Source organism: Dermacentor albipictus, unplaced genomic scaffold (assembly GCF_038994185.2).
Source record: "Dermacentor albipictus isolate Rhodes 1998 colony unplaced genomic scaffold, USDA_Dalb.pri_finalv2 scaffold_42, whole genome shotgun sequence".
Taxonomy (NCBI): Eukaryota; Metazoa; Arthropoda; class Arachnida; order Ixodida; family Ixodidae; genus Dermacentor; species Dermacentor albipictus.
In genome coordinates this window covers 1,307,150-1,329,950 of record NW_027225596.1, presented here as the reverse complement: position 1 = coordinate 1,329,950, position 22,801 = coordinate 1,307,150, and the positions used below count along the sequence as shown (strand labels likewise).

Below are 22,801 nucleotides of genomic sequence, written 5' to 3'. Positions count from 1 at the left end.
AAACTCTAAAATCAGAATCAATGTTGCTGTGCACTCTTAGAGTGTATGTTTCGCATCGCGGCGTGACTGTGCGGCCAAGATATGCTGTCGCGTAGCTGCTGCTCCCGCCCCTGTTGAGTTAGAGGAAAGACGGCGCACGTCGAGCCACTATGCTTCGTGGTAACCCGCCCGTGCTTTCCTCGCATTCGGTGTATAATGGCGGGGGGTTCGTGCATTTAATCCTAGTACAGCTTCTCGTGTTTATCACTTTTGTGCCCACACTAACGAGGGACGACTGGTCACAACAAAAAGTCGCAGCTTTGGCTGAAAGGCGAAACATTGTGATAGCAAAGTATGATTCACCTAGGTGAAGCAAGTTTCGTAGTTTTATCCACCGTATAAATTGCAGTGAACATTCTCTCACTACTGTTAGAATTAAGTTTGCAAGCATGCTGTCGAAAGCGTACGGGGAAACACGAACACATCCCCGTAGATGACAGCGGGCACGTTCACTGTCACAACTGTGGTGTGGTTAAGGAAGTCAGCAGCAGCAGCGGTGACCGAATTCGCCTTCGCACTGCATGTCACTTCAGCGCAAGCCCGGCACTCGAGAACCCAGCACACCCGAAGCCATCAGCGATTTCGTGTCGGCTAGCCTTTTGCTTCCACCGCAGATTAATTTCAACATAGGGCGCGTGCGGCGCTTTCATTCTCGCCATGTGCAAACGCGTCCGGAATAGGAGACGCGAATTATACAGCCAGCTTGCGCGCTCATCTCTCCGCTCTCCTCCTTAGCGCTTGCAAGAAGACGGCGTGTAACCTCTTCCCCCTCACCCCGCGCACTCATGAAGACGCCGCGCATCAAGGCACCATCTTCCCCTCACCCTCGCCCTCTTTCCCGTGCGTCTAATGCAAGCATACGGCGGGCGGCCGCGATCTAATCGCACTTGGACCCTACAAGGGATATTCCTCTAATAGCCACATTAGTTGCCCAAAGTAGACATTTGATTGTGACCAACATACTTTGAGTTTTTTTTTTTCGTTACGGTGCCCCCACCCCTCAAAAGGAAAAAAAAAGCGTTGTTGCGGTGCATGCAGCGAATTGTCACATAGTGAAAGTTCTATTTTGTTACTTCTTTTGCGGAACGTAATGGGCCTTGGGACGCCTCAGTCGCCGGACACTCTTATTATATTATTGCGATGGGAATTATATGGGCACTCTAGGCGCATTCCAGCCGTCGCCGTCGCCCTCATGTTCCGCATAAAGTCCAAGGGCAATATCATCCGCGCCGCATGCTGTATGTACGAGTGAAAGCGTGTGGGGGGTGGGGGGGAATGATTGAGCCGACGATGGTGGTTCAGTCTTGTGTGCGCAAGGGAGATAAGTGAGGAGCAAGCGCACCGCCTTCCGTCGCGCGCGATGCATCGGGGGGAGGCCATGGAATGGGGGCAGGATCTAGGATTCTTAGAATCTGATTGCGCAACGTGTTTATTTGCCCTGTTTTACGCATTATATACAGTTACTTTTTCTTAGATACTTAGCTTTATTGGAGACCTACTTATGCGCATGTTTAAATATCTGTTTGCGAGGTTTTGTGAATACGTGCAGTGAACTTTGTTTCCAGTGGCACTTTTTTGCTTTTTATCAAGCTGTATCTTTGCATTTTTATATTCCATTGTATGTTCGCATTTCTAATGCACGAGGGTGAGTCAAATGAAAGTGAGCCTACCCACACCGCGCAATTATGGTTCTGTTCATGATCTGCAAGGCCTGCGCATAGCACACAGGCATCTCTCATTTATAAAAGTGACACGCAGGTGTGAGGGTAACTGTTCTTTGATGCTCTCATACACTGGGTTGAACATGGTTGCGTGCCGTAATAGACGCTCCAGAAGTTGAGCAGTGTGGTGCCGTGAGATTTTTGACATCTGAAGGTGTTTCTCAAAAAGAAATTGGTCGCCGTATGGCTGCCGTGTACATTGAACATTGCATTTCATTGGCTACTGTGAAGCGTTGGAACAAACAGTTCAAAGAAGGACGTGAAAGTTGCAAAGACGATACCTGACCGGGCCAAAGCGATCGTGCAATCACCCCTAACAAAATTGCAAAGGTTGATGAGCTGATGAGACAAGAACGGAGGATAAGCATCGATGAACTGGCAGAGCGGGTGAACACCAGTCACGGTTTGGTTCACGCCATAATTCATGAACATCTCGGTTATCGGATCTAGTGGGCGCAATGGATGCGCAAGATTTTGAACCATGGCCAGAATACGGAGAAGATCGGTGCTGCCTTTACTCATCGCATCTGGTATCACAATAATGGTGATGATTTCTTGTCTGCTATTGTGATCGCAGACGAACCATCATGCCACTACTACGAGCCTGAAAAACGACGGCAAAGCTTACGATGGAAACATTCGAATTCACCATCCCCAAAGCAAGCAAAGGCCGTCATTTCCACCGGAAAGGTGTTGACTTTTATTTTTCGATTGTCAGGGGGAATTACTGATAGAATTTGCTAAATCTTGAGAGATTATCGATTGTTTCCGATATTGTGAAACGCAGGATCGGCTGCGTTTCGCAATCAAGAGCGAACTACGTGGAAAATTGACGAATGGGGTCATCTTGTTCCACGACAATGCCCATCCCCACGTCGCTGATGTCGTTAATGCAAAACTGGCGAAGTTCAAGCGGGAAACGCTGCAACATCCGCCATACAGTTCAGACCTGTCGCCTTGCGACTTCCATATGTTGGGGCAACCAAACAAACAGCTCAAGGGAACCAGATTCGTCTCGGACGATGACGTGAAATTTAATTGCAGACGTTTTGAAGCAGCAACCAAAGGAGCTTTATGGGACGGGAATTGCGCGACTCTTTAGTCAAAAGGACAAATGTCTAAATGCTCATGGGGGCTACGTTTAATTAAAGTACCCCGTTTGTCATATATTCGCAGTGGCTCACTTTCATTTCACTGCATTATTCTGCAGAACTCCTGCGTTACATACGCGCTCTCTGTTGCGACTATAATTTGGGGACATTTACTCACGATACATGACCTGTGACAGCTGCTGCTGCGTAATACATGAGAACAAATGACAGCGTCATTGAGATTTTTCACTGGCCGTTGCATATACATCTCTTATAGACCTTGACATGGTGCGATACATTTTGGGAGCCTCACATTGCACTGCTGTGTAAAAAGTTGAGCAAGGCTTGTTTTATGCTGTATAAATGCCGTTATTACTTCGACCCTGCCACTCTGAGAACAATTTACTTTAGCATATACCATAGCCATCTATCCTACTGTATTGCATCTTGGGGTAATATGTACGTTTCATATGTTGAACCTATCATACTTCTTCAGAAAAGGGCCTTGCGATTTATGACTTTTTCGGACTACAATGCTAAATTAATGCCGCTGTTTCAAAGTTTAAATCTACTGCCTTTGAATTTATTAATGAATCTTAAAACTATATTGCATACTCATAACAGCATAACCACTAAGTGTCCTTTGAGTGTATCAAATTTTTTACATTCCAGAAGCAATACACGCAGCGCACTTAAGGGAAATTTTCTCTTGCCAAAAATGCACAATGTATATGGAAGGCGAAGGTTAAATAACACTGGAGCACTCCTATGGAACAGCTTACCAACAGAAGTAAAACAAGCAAAATGTTTCTCAGTATCAGTGAAATCCCATTATCACTCATTAGTATCATCTGCATAGTTTTCATCTGGATTGTGTGCACATGTTTACTTTTTTCACCTGCAGTGTATAAATTACTACACACAAGTTGCTTTCTGTGGGTTTCTCGTAGCTAACCCAAGTACCCTGCCTTGTGTTTTAAATGAATGTTTATGTATATATGACTTACTTATACTTCGTATTGATGTTGAAATTGTGAATTATTAACTAGCATGGATCCCAACTAGCCTTGAGCTAGGGATCCAGATGTCCTGTACATTTCTTGTGTACTTTCCTATTTTGAATAAACCTCAATTTCAATTTCAATATGTACAAGAATGTAAATGGAAAGAAGTCCTTGCCCCCAATATAACGAAGAAACGCTGTTTAAATATACAACAGGGTGCGTTTATACGTGTGTTTGTTCTCTTTTGTCCTCTCTATTTGTACTACGCATTATGTAAAATAGGCAGACTTGTAAGAAATTGTTCAAATATATATATATATATCTTTATATATATATATATATATATATATATATATATATATATATATATATATATTGCTTATAAGTTGCTTATATATATATATATATATATATATATATATATATATATATATATATATATATAAGCACCTTCTGCTTAACTACGCAGCATCAAGTGAAAGTTTCATGGTATAATGTAGCGCTAGGACATAACCACGAACACAGACACATTCGCATACATTACGGGTGCTTGTGACCTTTGCATATCGTTCTTTGTGGTTGTCCCCTTGGCGTTGCATTATGTCAGTAAACAAGAACCAACTATCCCCAAAATATGTCCTCCTGCAAGTGAAAATTTCCCTCACCTAGTACCACATAAAACCGATGTGGCAGGGCAAAAGAGGGCACCTAGCCAATTGAAGCTCAGTGCATACAGCCGCCGCAGCGCCGCATTTCTGTGGTGGGTGAAATGCAAGGGTGCTCGTGTACCAAGCTTTGGGTGCACATTAAAGAGCCCCGGGTGGTAAAAAATATTGCGGAATTCCTCACTACGGTGTGCCTCAGAATCAAATCATCGTTTGGCACTTCAAACCACAGAATTTAGTTTTGGTTTTTCAAAACTAAGTACATATTACCTTGAACCATTAGTAAACAATTTGTTTGTTCAAATCAGAAAACATGCACGGCACCACACACAAAAAAGGTGCAAGCAGATCCGTTTGTGGTGTGCCAGGCTGCACCCACTTGCTGCAAGGTGCAAGGACGCAATGCGTTGTGCCGACACCTTGCCTTGCGCCCCGTGCAATGGAGGACAGGGCTGCAGGGTGCGCCACTCTACCTCAGACGATTGAGGGCCAAGGTGCAGCGCACCATAAATAGGTACAGAAAGCGCAGAGAGACTTGGCTGAATCGAATTGACCTAACGCTGTTTTGCACACTCACCGGGCATGATTTCCCAATATATTCTCTTATATACCTTGACATGGTGCGACACATCCGCATCCTTTGTTCACAGTGAGGAACTGGGCCAAGATGCTCAAGCATCTCGCTTTGAGAACGTTCGCTTTGCCTCTTGCGTCATCGAGTAGGCGGTGTTCAATTGGGGCTCCCGCCTGACCGAGCAGACGACCGCTGACGAAAGCGCGGCTCCGGCGAATCACTAGGCCGCAGGAGAACGCTTGGAAAGCGAGATGCTCGCGTGATCTCGCCCCTGGTCAAGACAATGGAGTGATCTGCATCGCTTAAACAAGGGCTGTCTGTGCAGCCAACATTTGGCCAAGAGTTCAGTCCCCTCAGCCAGTCCCTGTTTCAATATGTAGGTTACAAAGCGATCCCTTGTTTGGCCATTGTTGATCACTTCATTGTTGATCACTTCATTGTTGATACGTTGTTTGGTCCATTATTGATCATTGTTGATCATTGTTGATAGGCAGCATCTGTGTTGATCCAGATTTGTATGGTTCCTTAAGATCACCCAGCAAAATTAACGAATAGTTTTTTTAGAGCGCCCTCTTAGGCGCCCGTTCTTGGGTTGAGGGTTAATTAATAAAGGGAAAATGAGACATCCACGCAAGCGTAGCTAAGTGCTGCAAAGGAAACTCACATGTTCCTCGAAAAAAAGCTTCGCTGTTGAAGAAAAATTCGTCCTGGTCCGGGACCCTTCAGCGGTCACCCTCAGCGTAATCGCACAGACGCGTTGGTACCACTGCTCGCGCATTCGTTGTCGTCTTCTACCACAGCTGGCTCATGCTACAGTTGTAAGCGCGCCTACGGGTAAATAAATTTCCTTGTCAGCTGGCTGACTCTATCTTGAAAGCGATCGTCTTACGCGAAGGAGGGACGGGCGGACAGTTTTCTCGTTGGGTAACCATAGAAACGCTTGCACGTTTAAAAAAAGCGCCCGACGATTACGATATTCCCTAATGCGAACTTTGAGCACAGCTTGATACGTCTTTTCATTTCGCGATATATTGAGACCAACAATTTGATACAGAACAGGCATTTTTGTAAGGGCGACGGCGTCGATGGGCTTGTCGAACGGATCGATGAACTTTTGCTTACGTACCTCCCACACTCTAAGAAAAAAGAGAGTAAAAAGTGAGTCACGGCAACTTGACTCTCTTTTTTCTTCCGAAGACCCACTTTTACGTGAGTAGAGTCAGAAAACAAGAGTCAACATTTGCGCATGGGTCGTTTGACTCTCAATAGCACGCGAAGAGTCGTCGTGGAAAATCGCCATTCCTCTGATATTTGAGATGAGTTTGGCGAGAGAAAGATTTTAATGCAGGAGAAGAAATACCAGATAAACTCTTCTGTTTTAGGCAGGCCCTAGGGTTCCTGTCCTGGTTGTGATGCGGTGTATCATTCTTTCATCCTTGTCATGTTCTGCAATTACTTCGAACTCTATATATTGATTTTCCTTGACCATGTTTGTTGATACCTCACACGCTTAAGCGGTAGCTGGTTTCCTATGCTAAGGAAGACCTGGATTTGCCACACTGGATTCTGACCATAAGTAAATCTAAAAAAAAAGTATTGGCTACTAAAGAGAGCACAGCAACGAGATAACAAGTTCAGTAGGCGCCCTCAACAGTGTCGATTGTAAGTGTAATTCCGCGACTTATAATTAAATTTTGAAGATTTAAGTTCAAAAATCGAGATCTTGTTATGAGGCGCACGGTAATGGAAAGCTGCAGATTTATTTTCAGCAGCTCGGATTATTTAACGTGTACGGAATCCACGGTATACGCGCGTTTTCGCATTCTGACCCCGTTGGAATGTGACTGCCGCGGTTGTGGTTGGACCCGTCACCTCGAGCTCAGCAGCGCAACACCAAAGCCACTGGGCTACCGCAGTGTGTTGCGTTCCGCGACCAGAAACAAATATTAGTGTACGCAACACTGCTTTGGAACCCCCTAGAAATATAAAAACAATAACAGCAGTTTCACACCAATGCTGCATGAACCACTGCACGAACTATTGCACGAACCAAGGTTCGTAGTTTCATCGGCTGAATAAACTGCAGTAAACATTCGCTTACTCCTTAAATTAGCAAGCACTGGGTCACGCGCGCACGTGTAAACATCAACAGATCTCACTCAATGGCGGCGAACACTCGCTGTCACAGCGTTGGCGTGATGAAGGGCGCGAGCAGAGCGGACCGAACGCTTCTGCTGCCTCTTCCTTCAAAGCGTCTCCGAAAATTTGGGCTATCTGAGCACACCCTTACCTCCCCCCCCCCTCCCCCCCACACACACTCCTAGCTTTGCATCCATCGGAAATTATCTCCAAAACAGTGCGAGGGTGGTGAAAGACCGGGCTAGAGCAACGGCTAGAGGAGGAGAAGCGCGCTAAACTAGCGCCTCCCTCTCCCGGCTTGCGCCTTCAATCATCCCGACTTGGGGCGCCCATCTAGCCCGGCTCAGCCTCCAACACTTCCTTTAACGCGCACAGTCAACGGCGCGGGATGGGATCTTATCGCACTTGACCTTATACGTAAGCTCGCGGTAAAACCGACAGATATATTTCGACGGTTGTACCCATATAACTGCTATCGCAAAATTCGCAATAAACAGAAAATTTTACTGAGGACCAACAACGCTGCTTCTCCACGTCGTTATACAGCGGTGAACGATATTTCGGGAAAATGTGTTGCTAAATCTCCGTCAAACACTACGCTCGCCTTTGGTGACAGCGGAACGCAGTCGCAAGAAATTGTGGAGGAAATACCGGAGTTCTGGCAGCTTCAGGTGCACTAGATTATTCAGTAACGTCGGCGGCTTTGTAGTTATACCTTACATCAGAGCAAACTGCACTCGACAGAGATCAAGGGCAGGCGCGCCGTTATAGCTAAGCAAATTAAGAACAATTACGCCGCGTCTTCCCACTTCGAGCACGCTCCGACAGCCCAACGATAGATATTTCAAACGTAACCGCACTCGGACGAGCAACTTTTGCTTCTGCGAAGTGAACGTAGCGGGTATTTCAAGACGCGTGTTAAACTCACGGCTGTTTCATTCGTGAACATTACTTACGTGACGTAAAATTATCAGTGAGCAAAACAGTTTTTGTTTCAACGCAAGAAAAGAGAACCGAAACTAGTTGCGCGGACTCAAATGATCCAAAGCCGAAGCCGTCAATAGCATGACGCCATTTTTCAGTTGTGTTGCATCTCGTGCGAGTACGTTGTCGTCGAGTGGTGGTTCTTTATTCTATGGAGTGGTTCTGAAAGCGCTGCGTTAGGGGCGACTGCAACCAGGCGTTGCGGCAAGTTACGGTGGGAACTTCTGTCCGTGCTGTGTGATTGCGACGAGGACGACTGCCGCCAGCAGCGGCGTGTCGCCGATTTCGTTTTTGCCGACGTCCAGCAAGTGCAGCTCGCCGGACCGTAACATGCCCCGGAAGTGTTGCGTTTTGCACTGCATTTTCCTTGTGATATGGGAGATCGCAACGCAGAGACGACCAGATGCATACGAAAGACTACCAGCGGAGAGTGACCTGTGCCATATTTCTCTTAACCTCTCAGGTAAGCATATCAGCTTTTGTTCCGAGTTTACAAACGGCGCGTAATCGGCCCTTCCGGCACGGCTACATTTTGCGCCACGTTTCTTAGGCATGCGTGGGCGTATGTATGCGAAAATACTACTGGCAGACGGAAGCCTCAGGAGAGCATCTGAAATTATAGGAAAGCTGTACTGCCATAGATAAACACCGTTCTTAACGACTCCAATGACGAGTGGCCTGTCGCATCGAAAAATCCGTAGAATACCAAGTACTGCGTAACTTGAAGTGTAGAAACAATACTAGCACGAGTGTGACTTTCGCTGGCGAAGACAGGTTGTCGAAAAAACAGTTGTCTATTCTGAAGATTTACTAGCGCTTTAGGTATATTACCGCGAATAATAAAAACACTACCACGCTGTATGGCAGTGTCAGGCGATGTGGCAGCACAGATATTTTCGTAGCAGTAAGGCGGCTGCATACACGAGCGAACAGACACAACCCTGTAAAAGCGCTGAAACAGAACAAATTAAATGTGCATTTGGCGTCAAGTCGGAAACACATTGGCTTACAGTATAAGCCGATGTATAATGCTATTATTTTTTATGTAATCTTTATTTTCACGGTTGTAAATATTTAAAAGCATGAATTTGCTGCAACCTTTATATAGTAAATCCTACTAGGCGCACAAAACCTGGCTGTGTTGTGTAGAGAATTTGTGCTATTCCTACTGGATTTTCTATTTTGAGTCCGGTGTTTTATGAAAAAGAGGGTCTTTTTATTTGTAGTCTTATGTTAGTGCAGATATTTGGCAAGCAGAAATGAGTTGATTGCAAAGTTTGCAAAGCTGTTGTTCTGTGTATCTTTGTAATTTTGAAATGTACTTTATTTTAGGTATTCAAGAAATGGCAACATCCAGAAGAAGACGCCATCTTATCCAGCACGTTATGGGTGAGACAGATCGTAGCAGGCACTTTTGCATACCTCATTAGCATATGATGCTATTTGTTTTAATTTTTGTGTCCACTTTCCTGGCCTTTTTCATTTCAGCATTATTGTGCAAAGAGTAATACTTTTACATCTAGATAGAGTAATCGTCCAAAAGAGAGAAACATGGCTGTAGGAGACGACACGCATAAGCCTCCTTTGTCCGTATCTCTATGTTGCGCAGTTACTCGGTCATTATCTACCAACAAGCACAAATTCTTCATCAGCTACATTTACTAATTCTCTGTTATTACAATTTAATTGCTACAACATTGAAAGTACAGAGGGTCACAGGAAGACAGAGACTTGAAATGATGAAGAGCCGTAGAACAAGGAGCATCGCTGGAGCCAATGTTTCGACAAAGAGAAGGAGATGTTTTCTTGCCAAACATTGGCTCCAGTAAAATTTCTTGTTCTATCACTATTTACGATTAAAAGACAGCATTAGTGCTCTTGCTTAAGTATTATGCATTATGGAATAAAAATGTCAAAAAATAAAAAGTCAGGAATGTGAAATTTCTTGTGTATTTTAATGCTACAGCGAAAGCCAGAAAAACAAGATGTAGAGAACCACATTGTTATTTGTCACTACCCAGTTTGGCCAGCTTCATTCAGAGCTTGCACTTTGTTGCATTAACGACCACTGGAATTAATTAATTGAATTGCTTCGTGATTTCCTTATATTCAGAGATATTGAACTTGTTTTAATGCAGCTTAACATAGTGCATGTAAAAAATATACAATGACATTTTAAGAGGCTTGCAGTTGACTAGCAAATCACTTGATGGTATGAGCTCAGGTTACCATTGAGCTTCCACGCACAAATCAGATGCACATTTTTTTTTCATTGTTTGGATTTTCATAAACATAAGTACCATTTCTTCTTTGTCGATGTTCTAGTTGTGTTGTAGGACCTAAGTGTTTGCATTTATTTGTATTGGTATCCATGTTACACAGACAGCTGAATTTTTCTTGTAAATTGTGACATGGTAGGACTAAGAGCGTTTGTGCAAATTTGCTGCAGGTACACTCTGGTGGCTCCCGCCCCTGCATCCTACCACCACCGTGTCCTCACTATGTTCACTAGGGAGTTCGAAGCCTTTGGCGGCTCCTGCCACTGCGTCCTGCGACCACCGTGTCCTGACTACGTCCACTAGGGAGTTGGCAGCCTTCGTGATGATGCCAAGCAGGCTGGAAGCCGACAGAAAGATTGAGGTAAATACATGTAATTAAGTGGCAAATTTTTCAGTGAAGTGGCTTGTAGCCACTCAGCAATGAAAGAATTAACTTCGAAGCAGTTAAGACTCCCTGCTATCGGTGCAGGAATGCTCAAGTCCATCCATTTTGCCTTAGCCGCCAAGAGGCTGTGTGGATTAGACGAAATGCAATGCAAATTTTGAAACTAGTAGGAGACCACTTGTACAATTTTTTTTCTTGCTTGACACAAAACTGCTTCGATAAAGCTTTAGCAATTTAAAAACGAAACAGTGTACTTTCATACATGGTATTGGGCATAAATTTACTAGGACTGCCTCACTAGTAAGTATGCCGATAAACTTACACCAAAACTGACTTTTTTTGCTAGTTCATCCGCATCTCTCGGCACTGCTGCATATTTTATCTTCCTGAAACCAGTTTTTGCATGCAGCACAAGCCCTAAATATGTGGATTACATAAATTTGCAGCTTTTGCTGTAAGCGAGTTCTATGAAAATAAAGTTAATAGGCCATTTTTTCCATTTTTATGACCCATAATAAACTGAGCAGTGGCTAATAAGCAGTTCAATTTTTGGTGTAAGGCCTCTCTTTATTGTCCTGAAAAATTTGGCCCCCTAATGAAGGAACCAATTTTCTGACTATGCCTTTTATGATGCATAGTTTGGTGCGTTACACAAGTATTTCTTGAAATTAACATTTGTCCTATATTGAAGGGCCTCCAGTTTTTCGAAAAGAAATTTCAAGTGGTCGTGTGCCAGGTCGGGACAGCTCACATGAAATAGCCTACTTACAGAAATAGGGAGGGCCATACCCGCCGTGGTTGCTCAGTGGCTATGGTGTTGGGCTGCTGAGCACGAGGTCGCAGGGTTGAACCCCGGCCACGGCGGCCGCATTTCGAGGGGGGCGAAATGAAGAAAACACCCGTGTACTTAGATTAAGGTGCACATTAAAGAACCTCAGATGGTCGAATTTTCCGGTGTCCTCCACTACGGCGTGCCTCATAATCAGAAAGTGGTTTTGGCACGTAGAACCCCATTATTTAAATTTTTTTAGGGAGGGCCCAGTACACTTGACTTTATGTTAAGATACTACTATTGATCTACAAAAGACGGAATGAAACATTCCGTCTTATAAGCAGCTCTTCACATTCATTTACACTTTTGCACATCTGTATACCTCAAGTCTGGTGACTTGTGTCTGTTTTCATTATCTGCTATGTGCCGATAGTAAACTTCAGGTTTGCCCTATGGTGGAGAATATTTTGTTGCTTATAGATATGGATCTATGTTTTTCAGGTTGCCTCGAAATTTTACCCAAGCCGTGCCACACACTTGGGCCAGGCCTCTTGCAAACGACGTATAACCAGGCTGAACGCATGATGTCGAGTGAGTCCGGAGATCGAGGCAACCTGCTGTGCAACCAGCATGCAACCTTTGGTGACCCTCTACATGTTCCACCTATTTCACAGCTGCACTCAGCTTCCACCTATCCAAACCGCATCACCAGCTGTGGTCACTCATCGAACCATGGATGAATGTTGGGGTGGAGTGATCTGAAGCGACATTCTTTTCGTCTCTTCAAATCCTTAGCAAATACTTGTGTTAATATAATTAATATGTCTTTAGTGCCTAGTTTTTGATGGTTCCTTTCAATTAGAATTCTCGCCATCGATTCCTGCTATTATAATACATGTCTGTCTTTATGCTCAGTTTTTCATAGTTCTTTTGTACTTGTCTATGTAATTGATAGGTTCGTACTTCTTGTTATACAGAAGGCTAAAATGCAAACTTACGGCATTTTTTTCTTCCTATTGATAATCTACAGCACTGCAAAGTGTTCAAGAAATGTAACCCAATGTGGGCTCTGGTGCAAGAAAAATTTAAGAGCAATATAGAGTACTTATTTCAAACACCCATTATTTTTGGAAAAGTAAAGAATGTAGGAGCACAAAAAAGAAAATATTAAACTAGAGAAACATGAGTTCCCCTCATAAGTCTGATAATAATGTGACTTCCCTTCACTGCAAAGATACCAGTAATATACTCGCATACAAGGTTTGAAACAAGAAAGCTATGATGCCCTTGGCATTTCTCAGTGCCTATTTGTCACACTGACGAATGTCAAAGGCATCGTAGGTGTCATGTACACATTGGTTTTGTCACACTTTTGAGTATTGCATTTCTCAAACACAAAGGTTTACAGTAGTGCTTTAAATAGGAAATGCATTTCCTAATTTATTAGTGCAAGAGGAACAGTACAGATCATGTAAAAATTATTTTACAGACTATATGTCCATGGATGCACGCTTCTGATGACATAGCAGTGACGTGGTCGTAGGATGAATGACTTTATTTCAGATTTAAATATTGGCTGTCAGGTCTGGGTTAGTCTCCTACACTGAATAGTCTAGGTCAGAGCCCATTTACTAGAGAAAGTGAATTAAACTAGGAAATATAAACATCAAAAGATCTTGTTTAGGAAATTAATGTGACAATCAGCAAGGTTCTGTGGGCATTCATTTCCAAATTTGTAGGATATATTTTATGACTGGTTTCATTATTGTGAGAACAAATATTTTTTTATTGTCATACTAGAGTTGGCTGCCCCCATTTGTATACAACCCCTTTACAGGCTAAAAATTCAGTGTGTTACCCTATTTACTCGCATAATGATCGCACTTTATTGTAAAAAAAAATTGACTCAAATTCAGGGGTGCAATCATTATGCTGGCTAAATTTCCCACAAAAAGAAAAAAATATATCCCCTGACATTTTCAACGGGATGACAACAAGTCAACAAAGAGGTGGCTGCCGCTGTATGTACCGCGGGACACACACACACCAAAAAAAAAATGGTGGCCGGCAGAGCAAGCCGAACGCGCCGAACACGATTTTTTTTTCTTTTCGTGAGTACATTACGTGCATTCAAACAGTTTCTTCCGTATCAGTAATGAATAATATCGGCAAGTTTGCGGCAATAACATAGCCATGTCCACTTCGAGGGGACAGAAACAGATGGGCGCGCTTAGCTGCCTCTGACATAGGAACACATGGCGGCCATGCTGCGGAAACTGCGGCATTTGTCTTCACCACTATCCTAATATGGCACGTTTCCGCTAAGGGTGGGCGAATATCTTAGCTGCGTTACAAACGTCGGCGAATGAATAGGGTACACTTCTAACGTATCAGTGTAAACGTGGCTGCTATCATTGCCGCTCGCGATTTGTTGCATGCCCACAAGTTCAGACGAGAAGAAACGAAAGACGCCTTTTTTGTTATTGTTGACCACAACCATTGCAAAGCCTACACATAATAAAGGCAAGTGTGGTTGTAGCTTTGTTTTTTTGTCATATAAGTGCGGAAAGTGATGGAAGCAATGAAATGGGGCATCTGCTTAAGAATGTTTGGTGCGTGCAGACTGCTTGGTTTGTCTTGAAGAGTTGTTCGCATAGCAGTTGACAGATGGTAAGCGCGATCATTATTAGCTAGACTTGGCACATGACATATCGCTGCGGCAAGTTTGGGGTGCAATCTTACACGAGAAATAAAAAAATCGAATTTTGACTTCAGAATTTAGGGGTGCGATCATTACGCGAGTGCGATCATTATGCGAGTAAATACGATATTAGGCTGTTTTTGGTTTTGCGCACTCAATGTTAAGGGATGCAAATGGTGACATACAACAGAATGCAAAAATGACTAATGAATGCAAGCAGGGCGTAGGGCTTTTTAGGCAGATGCGTGCGTGTGCTATTTATAGCGCTCCCCATAGTATGCCTGAAGGCATTTTCTAACACTTTGGTAGAAAACACTGACACCCACTTATTGAGGGGAAATACTCCTCAAAACAACTTTTTTATATATTTGTACTAGAGATTTGAATATACTGTCATTCATAAAGTGCTTTATTAGACTTGAATTGTCATTGATTTTTGTGTAGCTGCTGTTCTTTAGTTATGGTCCTACACAGTGGCAAAATATTCTTGTGGGCACTTTCCTGTGTATAAAATTTTCAGAAATAGCTTCATGCTGTATCTTATTTAGCTAGTTATATACTGCAAAGTGATGATACCCATCCAAACGGCTTGTACAATTACTGGAACTATGCAAAAAAAATATTAGGCCACATTAAATAATTTTACAGATTGCAATTTAATTAGATATCAGCATTCTGCATATCTTGAAGAGTATGTATGCCAAATTTCGTTAGTATAGGACAATTATAAGTGCATAAGGTTATTCTCATGCTATTGTCAGAAAAAGTTTTTGAAGTATATTCTAATTTTTTTTCACAATAGCATGAGAAGTATGCAAGATTAGTAGGCAGGCCTGTCTGCCTGCCTACTAATCTTGCATACTCCTAGTAACTTTACACGCTGTTTGAATACATATTGGCACTTTGCAGTCTACAAAGAGCCGAGTTAGCTGCAGCACACTGCTTTTTGTGAAAATTTAATACACAAGAAAGTGCCCGCAAATATGACTATGTATTTTGCTGTTGTGTAGGACATAACTCAAGAAGCAGCTAAACAAAAACCAATGGAATATATCAAATCTGCATGATGAACTCTACAATTGGCTCTCTTTTCAAACCTCTAGTACAAATAATAAAAATATTTCGAGTAATATTCAATCAGCAAAATGTTCCCCTTGCTACAGTGACCTACAACATAGCGACGAAAGTTTAAGGGAAGTCCTCTTGTGAAAGCGACTCTGGGCTGTCTTCCCAAGGGCTTCTGTTAAAAACTGTGCATTTTCCTACATTTGTCAGGAGAGCAATACAAGAATGTTTGTGAATGTGGAATTGGTATTGGCACACTAACAGAAAAAAAGACAGTTCTGTGAAATGTAGACTTGATTATATTTTTGTTCGACATTTACATTCCGACTGCATATATTTATTTCGTGTTTTGTACTGAGTGTTTCAGCGGTGACTGCCGCTAATTATTGAACATAACTGCTTCATGACAGTGGGACTAACAGAAATTTATAGCAGTGGCAGGCATTAGAATTACAGTACTCAATGACGTCTACTTTGTAAGAACTCAGACTAGCACCAGTTCTGAGATACACATACCCAAAAGGTAATGATCAAATAGATTTCTCTTTCACACAGAATTGTCCCACAAGGCTTACAGAACTCATTGTTTGTCATCTTGTACAAGCAGATTATGCGCCAGATGTAATTTATGCTCAGTAATACATAAATCAGTCATGCAAGGTGTCTCACTTTAGGTTAGAAGTTCGAACTTCTTTTAATCTTGCTTGTTTTTATTTTGTTTCCTTTGTGAGCATGAGTGAGTTGGTGACCTTGGCACATATTGTCAAAACTGTTTCTTCATCACTGGGAATCGCAAAATTTCATTTACACATGAAATTCCCAGTTACTGATATGGTAGGCTTCGAGCTTAATTCTCTTATCTTTCATATGTTTATCTACCAAGTAGTTTTATCGTTCATTGAAACATATCCATGCAATGCAGAGTGGGCACCCAAATTATAAATATCTGTTCTTGCTTTCTACCCTGCTCTGGTGTTTTCAAAACCTAGCATTGGTGCAATGGCCTGTCTGCACCTGCAGAAAAGTAGTGAAGTGGCTAAAGTTAAAGGTCAACAACATAATTAAGATACAAAGCAAAAATATAAGTTCGCAATTGTCCCCCATAACCATAGTTTTGCTTAGAATTAAAAAAAATGGACATCCTGCTGTGGTGTGAGAGTTGCTTTGGGCACCAAGGAGACTACGTAGCACCTGTGCTAATGTACAGAAAGCAAAAAAAAATTACTCCAGATTGGAGCGGCAGTGGAAAGTTAAGCACAGATGTTTTATTTCACGCACCATTAATGTGGCTTATCAACTGCTCCTGTCGTATGGGAACGCATACATTGGGAAGATAATCCTTTGCGCCATTGTTACCTTAGCGGGACACCAGAGAAAGGTAGAAATCGAGAACAGGTATTCACACTTGGTTGCACACAGTGTATTACCTGGAAGTGTTTCACTCTACAAAAGACTACTGTGATAGATAATCATAATGACAAAGACAAAAGAATTAAAATAGGTATGTGTCAGTCATCCGTCCGTGACCTCCAGTGTTTATAGAAACACTTCTTTCTGTATATGTGCCAAGCCGTAGGGAGGCTTTACGTAACTCAGTCATGCTTGCTTAGTTAAAGATTGGAATAAGGGAAATCACAAGAACATTGTATGAGTCATTTCTAAATGTGTCACCTAATGTAACTTATTCATGTATGGGCTGAGGATAGATTACAGCCAGTGCATAATGTGCTCTTACAGGATGACATGTGATGAGTAAAAGAAGCCTTCCTCACATCTTCCTCTTTGTCTCTTCTGGATCTTTGTGCACTATGTGTATTGTTACAGCTGCGTGCATGTAGCTGGGTATAGTTTGTTTATGTGTTCTGCTTCCTTCCTTGTCCTCATAATTCATGCGCCATCTTTGCCGTAACAAAATACAGCTACCTGTGCTACTTATTTTGTCAACGTGTTTGCATTATGGAAAGTTTTGTATTAGCGGTTATTTCTACCTGTGAAATTGTCTGTGTCAGCTATTATACTTAGTCTTGCAAAAGTATGTTTCTCAACATAAATAAGTGATCAGTATAAGTGTTGCTGTATTTATTTTTGTAATTTTGTCAGTTATGAAGTTTTTATACACTGTTGCATGTTGTATGACAGAATAAAATTGATGAACAACTTTTTAATGTGGTGTTTTTCAGATCAATTTTCATCTCACGCTAACATGCACAAATTGTGTGGGAAAAAGTGCCAACAAGAGTACCGTAAGGTAAGACAGCTGTTTTTACTGTTAGATTGGATTATCAATTGCCAACCAGTTGTTTTTTACAAGCATAGTATGATGCATAGATAATGTAATCTAAGTTGGAATGTTGTTTTTATTGCACTTCATTATATGGGTCTCCTTTGCAGATAAGTGCAGCCTTTCTTATTTGTTATGTGTAGCTTACTTGCTTAGAATGTTAAGTCGTAAGTTTAGAACAGGGAAATAGGTTGAACTTATAAATCTTTTGACATATTATCGGAGACTAGTGCGGTGGTGAACTAAACTTCTACATGAGTTACATAATATTTTGGGGTCTCATCAAGGTTCTGAGTGGCATTGCAGTGTCATGCATATGCAGCTGCAGGCTACATATTTGATTTTGCCTTTGCTACATTTTGCTTGGTTGGCTATTGATTCCAGTTTAATAGTAATGAGAACTGTCTTGCTTTCAAAGTGATTCTGTGCTGACGGATACATTTGAATTTTCCAGAAGACAATAACAAAGACTGATGAAATATTAACTTTTTCTTGCTAGCCTGCCATGTGCTTTTTGGCACGTTTACTGTGGATTCCTTGTTATCCTATGTTGTCTTTTCACAGTAGTCTTCTCGAGAACTAGCCGTAGTCGTGTGTACTTACAGCAAGAGTTGTTGACACATGTTGAAAAGCGGCTCGACACTGCCATCCAAGAGTGAAACGACTTACATGGATCAGTTGCTTCACTTTATTTGCAAGAGACCGGCATTACGCACTAAGGGTAACTTGACACACACTGCTAGAGTCGTCTGACTCATCTAGAATTGTTAACCGACTCCCTCAGCAGTAGTCTTGTAACCCTTTTGAGAGGGTATAGGCGACTACTACAACAGAGTATGCATGACTATTGTGTGCGGAGTCACGCAAACACCTTGTATGGAGCACAGATAGTCTTGGGACTCTCTGCCAAAAGAGAGTTCGGGTGTCTCCCACAAAGTGTGTCATATACGTGACGAGTCCAGACTCTTCGAAAAGAGTAAGGGATACTCTTCTTTTTCTTAGTGTGCAGCTCGTAAGTTCCTGTTCGTGGTTGAGAAACCGCACTTATGCCGTGTCCGCCAGGTAAAGTATTATGATCGCTAGCATCATTGTTGGGTCCCAGTAATTGCTAGTGCTCACCCGTACGTACAGTTGAAGCCAATCTTCGACGTCGCGGTGTTGTCAGAGCCGGAAAGGGACCTGGGTCACGCGGTTGTGTGAAGACGACGTTGCGGTTGGCGGCAGATGGTTGAGGAACGGTTGCTGACCGGTCCGAAGCATTCTCGTCCCCGCCTGGCGCTGGCATTGTAGATGCTGCCGAGGATCACTCGCTGCGTAAATCCATCTTGAAACTTGAAACACCCGCACCTTCACCAAAATGTTACGGGGAGAAAAGACGCTTGACAACATATGTAGGAGATGTATACAACGGGCAGAAGACAGAAATACAAGATGGAGCTATAGCGCGCGCAATTATCGGCCATCGTCTTGTCTTGTCTTGTGTCCCAGGCAGTGGCGCGTACCCACTATGGGGGATTGGCCCAGAAGCAGATGGTTTTCCGTAAGGTTAGGAGTATAGAGAAACTAGGTTTGAGTAGTGGAGCGTGGGACGATAGAACTGTAATTTAGACTTGCAGTGAAAATACTGGTGAGAATATTTGATAAAATAATTTAACGTAAAGAAATGAAATAATACAAACTATGGATAATTGTAGAAAATCAGCAAGGTACTCTTTTTGTTTCTCTAATAAAATTGTAAACGGCATGAAAAGCATCCCTGTGGCTGGTTCCCAGTGAAGTCGCCCCAAAAGAAAGAATGCTTGTCGAGGTTAGCGACAGGCCAAGTTTGGTAAATGAGTATTCTAATATTTTTCTTTGTCTTACAAAGCAGCGGCATGAGAGAAAATAATGTTCGATAGTTTCAGGTGCACTGCAAAAAGAACATAGAGGGGACATCGCGAGACCAGACCTGTGTAAGTAAAAATTTAGAGGAGGTATACGGCAACTCGATTTTGTAAAAGATACTTCCAATTGCCTTGAAGGACACCAATTAATATACCATGGGAAGCTAAGATGATGGAATTCAGAACATGGTGTTAGCATGGATATTGCAGAATATTGAGATATAGCGAAATTTCTGCACCTAGCCGCGGTGACATAAGCTGATGTCGGCAAAACAGCTATGATATGGCCGTTCAGGGATGCCCGTGCGAGTGAATCGGCCATTTCATTAAAGTGCAACCCATGATGTCCCGGTACCCAAAGCAAACATACTTTTCGCAAGTATGGAAGTACCATCGAACGAAATGTTCTTTGAATTGATGAATTTAAAGATGCAGTTAGTGCTGTGCATACAGATAGCGAGTCGGTCACGATAACAGCTAATGGGTCTTTTGGGGGGAGTTTTCGTAATGCTAATATAATCGCTAATAATTCTGCCTGAAATATAGGTGTGAAGTCGGGAAGGCGAAGAGAGTAGGACCACTGAAGAGATTCAGAGAAGATCCCCACTCCTGCCTCCTCATTGCAAACAGAAGCGTCAGTAGCTATTATGTTGCCAGTGGTTAGCGGGTATAGGTGGCCGTGTAAGATATTAATTAAATTTCGCCTTAGTAATAGTTTAGTATGATTAGGAAATATGTCATCGAACTGAATTTCGAGGTCTGTAAAGGCATCATTTGAATGGTAAACTTGGCGTATGGATACATCCAATTTTTTAACTGTGCTTGTACGAATACTGTCTGAGGACTGTGGAATCTCGACCATGATACTTGGAAAAACTCAGCAGGTTCAGTGATAAAAGCATATTGCGTGCGTCTTTTTAAATAGCCATAAATTAAAAAAAATGTCTGAACCGTAAGTATGCGGAATCTTCAATCTAGAGTGGGTATATGAGCTTCCTTATATAAAAGAGCGTTGTCAAAAAATCTAGGTAGCCCAAGGCATGACCGTAGAGCTTCTCTTTCTAAAAGCATGAGAGGTTTAATTTTGTAGGCGGGGACACCGGAAAATATCACGCAGCCGAATTCTAATATGGGCCGAACATACATTTTATAGATCATCAGTAAGGTATCTCTGTGTAGTCAAGAGCGACGGTGGCTGAGCCGGCGGAGCATAGCTACGGCTCGTTCTGCCTTTGTTTTAATGTGTTCAATGTTACTGCGCCAGGTGAGTTTGCCATCGTAAATGACACCAATGTACTTGACTTCCTCAACTTGAGGAATGATTTCTTGACGGTATTGTAAAGATATATGCACCTGTGCAGTTAATGGAAATACCAATACCGCACTTTTGCTAATATTTAACGACATGCATAACCCCTCTAGCCATGTCTCCAGCATTCCTAAGTAATTCTGCAACGACTGTTGCAGTGAATCTATATTATTTGCGGACGTAAAAAATGCGATATCGTCCGCGTAAACATAAACATGTACTTCCGGAAACAAAGGAATTGTGCTTAGCAAAATGTTAAATAATACAGGGGAAACAACAGAACTCTGTGGTACACCTCCTGTCTGCTTGTGTTTGGACGTCGAAATACCGTGTTGGTAACAATGAAACTCTCTATCTCTTATAAATTCATAGATTCAAGCGCTTATATATTTTAGGAAATTCGTAGACTGAAGTTTATCGAATAGAATACAATGTTCTACAGAGTCGTATGCTTTTGATACATCTAGCGTCACCAAAGCTGCGTACTCTCGTTTGCGGCGAGCAAGTTTAACGCGGCTCTCTAAGTCTACATGGGCGCACCATATGGAGTGGCCGGGACGAAATCCAATCTGGCAAGGACTGAGAAGGGTGTCATCTTGCATAAAATTTGTTATACAGCCGTGAAGAACTCTTTCTATTAATTTGACGACCTTAGAAGTAAGAGAAATTGGTCTCGTGTTGTCTAAGTCAAGTCCAGCTGATTTTTTCTTTAATAGTGGAATAATTTTAGCTACTCTCCGCTCTCTTGGAACCCATGCATTCTTGAGAGAGAAATTTATTACGTTTAGGAGGTCCTGAGGCGCATGATCAAATAAAACATTTAGCATTCCTGTTGTAATTCCATCTGGACCGGGGGCTGACGCTGGCAGCGAACTAATAATGCGTTCAATCTCTGTCGCTGTTACTGTTTCAAAGTCGTCTGCCAAGGGAGGTTTCTTTAGGCCTAAGGGCAATTTATGTTTGTAACGTCGCTCAAGTCCTTGATCAATTTTCTCAAGTGATGATGATACTTCTTTTGTTGATAGAACGACAGAATCGACATTCACGGGCGCCGGTATAACTTTACGAGATCTAAGAAATTTAAACAGGGCCTTTTTATTGCAAAACTTCGAAAGGTATGTGTAGCGCTTGGAATCGTAATCCTCCTTAGCTTTTGAGACTGTTCGTTTAAATGTAGTAGCTATATATGTATAATCAGCCCAATTAAGAGGACTTTGGTTGAATAAAAGTTTCTTCCACGCTGCTTTTCTACGTCTAAAATCTCGCTCGCAGCCAGAATTGCACCAGGGACAATATGATCCACCCTTAGTAGATTGCACAACAAACTGAGCTTTTTTTGGTGACTGTTTTAGAATGGAACATAGGCTCATTGCTTTAATATCCCCTTTTCATGCCCTCCTGAGTGTGTAAAGCTGATTTTAATGCATTTAAAAATTTTTCGCAATTAACAAAAGTGCGCACATTACCATCTAAAGTAGTTAACGGGTTATAGGGAGGTGATCACTGTTAGTGCCGCAGTCTACAGTCTTCCAAGAGGTGACAGACATGCTCTAGGTAGCAAACGTAAGATCTAGGGCAGATCGCGACTGACCCCGCACGAAAGTATGTGCTCTCGAATTTAAGCAAGAGAACTGATTCGTTAAGACCCAATCCCACAAGCATTTGCCACAAGTGTCCGTTCGGAAACCCTACGAGACATGATGAGAATTAAAATCTCCCACTAGTAGGATGTTCTTCTGACTGCGTGCAATAGAGGTATCGGTGGAAGCGGGGAAGTACGTGTTAATTATAGAAAAAGGTGTGCAACTAGGCGGTATTATATCCAGTGCTAAGATTTCACAGTCTGGGGAAATTATCTGGTATGTTATAGTAGCTCTATGACAGATTTTTGATGAGACAAGCAAAACTA

At 42.4% G+C, this 22,801-nt stretch overlaps 1 long non-coding RNA gene across 1 annotated transcript; it reads left to right on the top strand.

The window, feature by feature from the left end:
• Positions 1–8,345: 8,345 nt before the first annotated feature.
• LOC139052895 (uncharacterized) lies at positions 8,346–12,406 on the top strand. Its single transcript, XR_011510106.1, has 4 exons — positions 8,346–8,680; positions 9,550–9,606; positions 10,667–10,857; positions 12,155–12,406. It is a non-coding gene; the product is annotated as an uncharacterized lncRNA (long non-coding RNA).
• Positions 12,407–22,801: the final 10,395 nt, after the last annotated feature.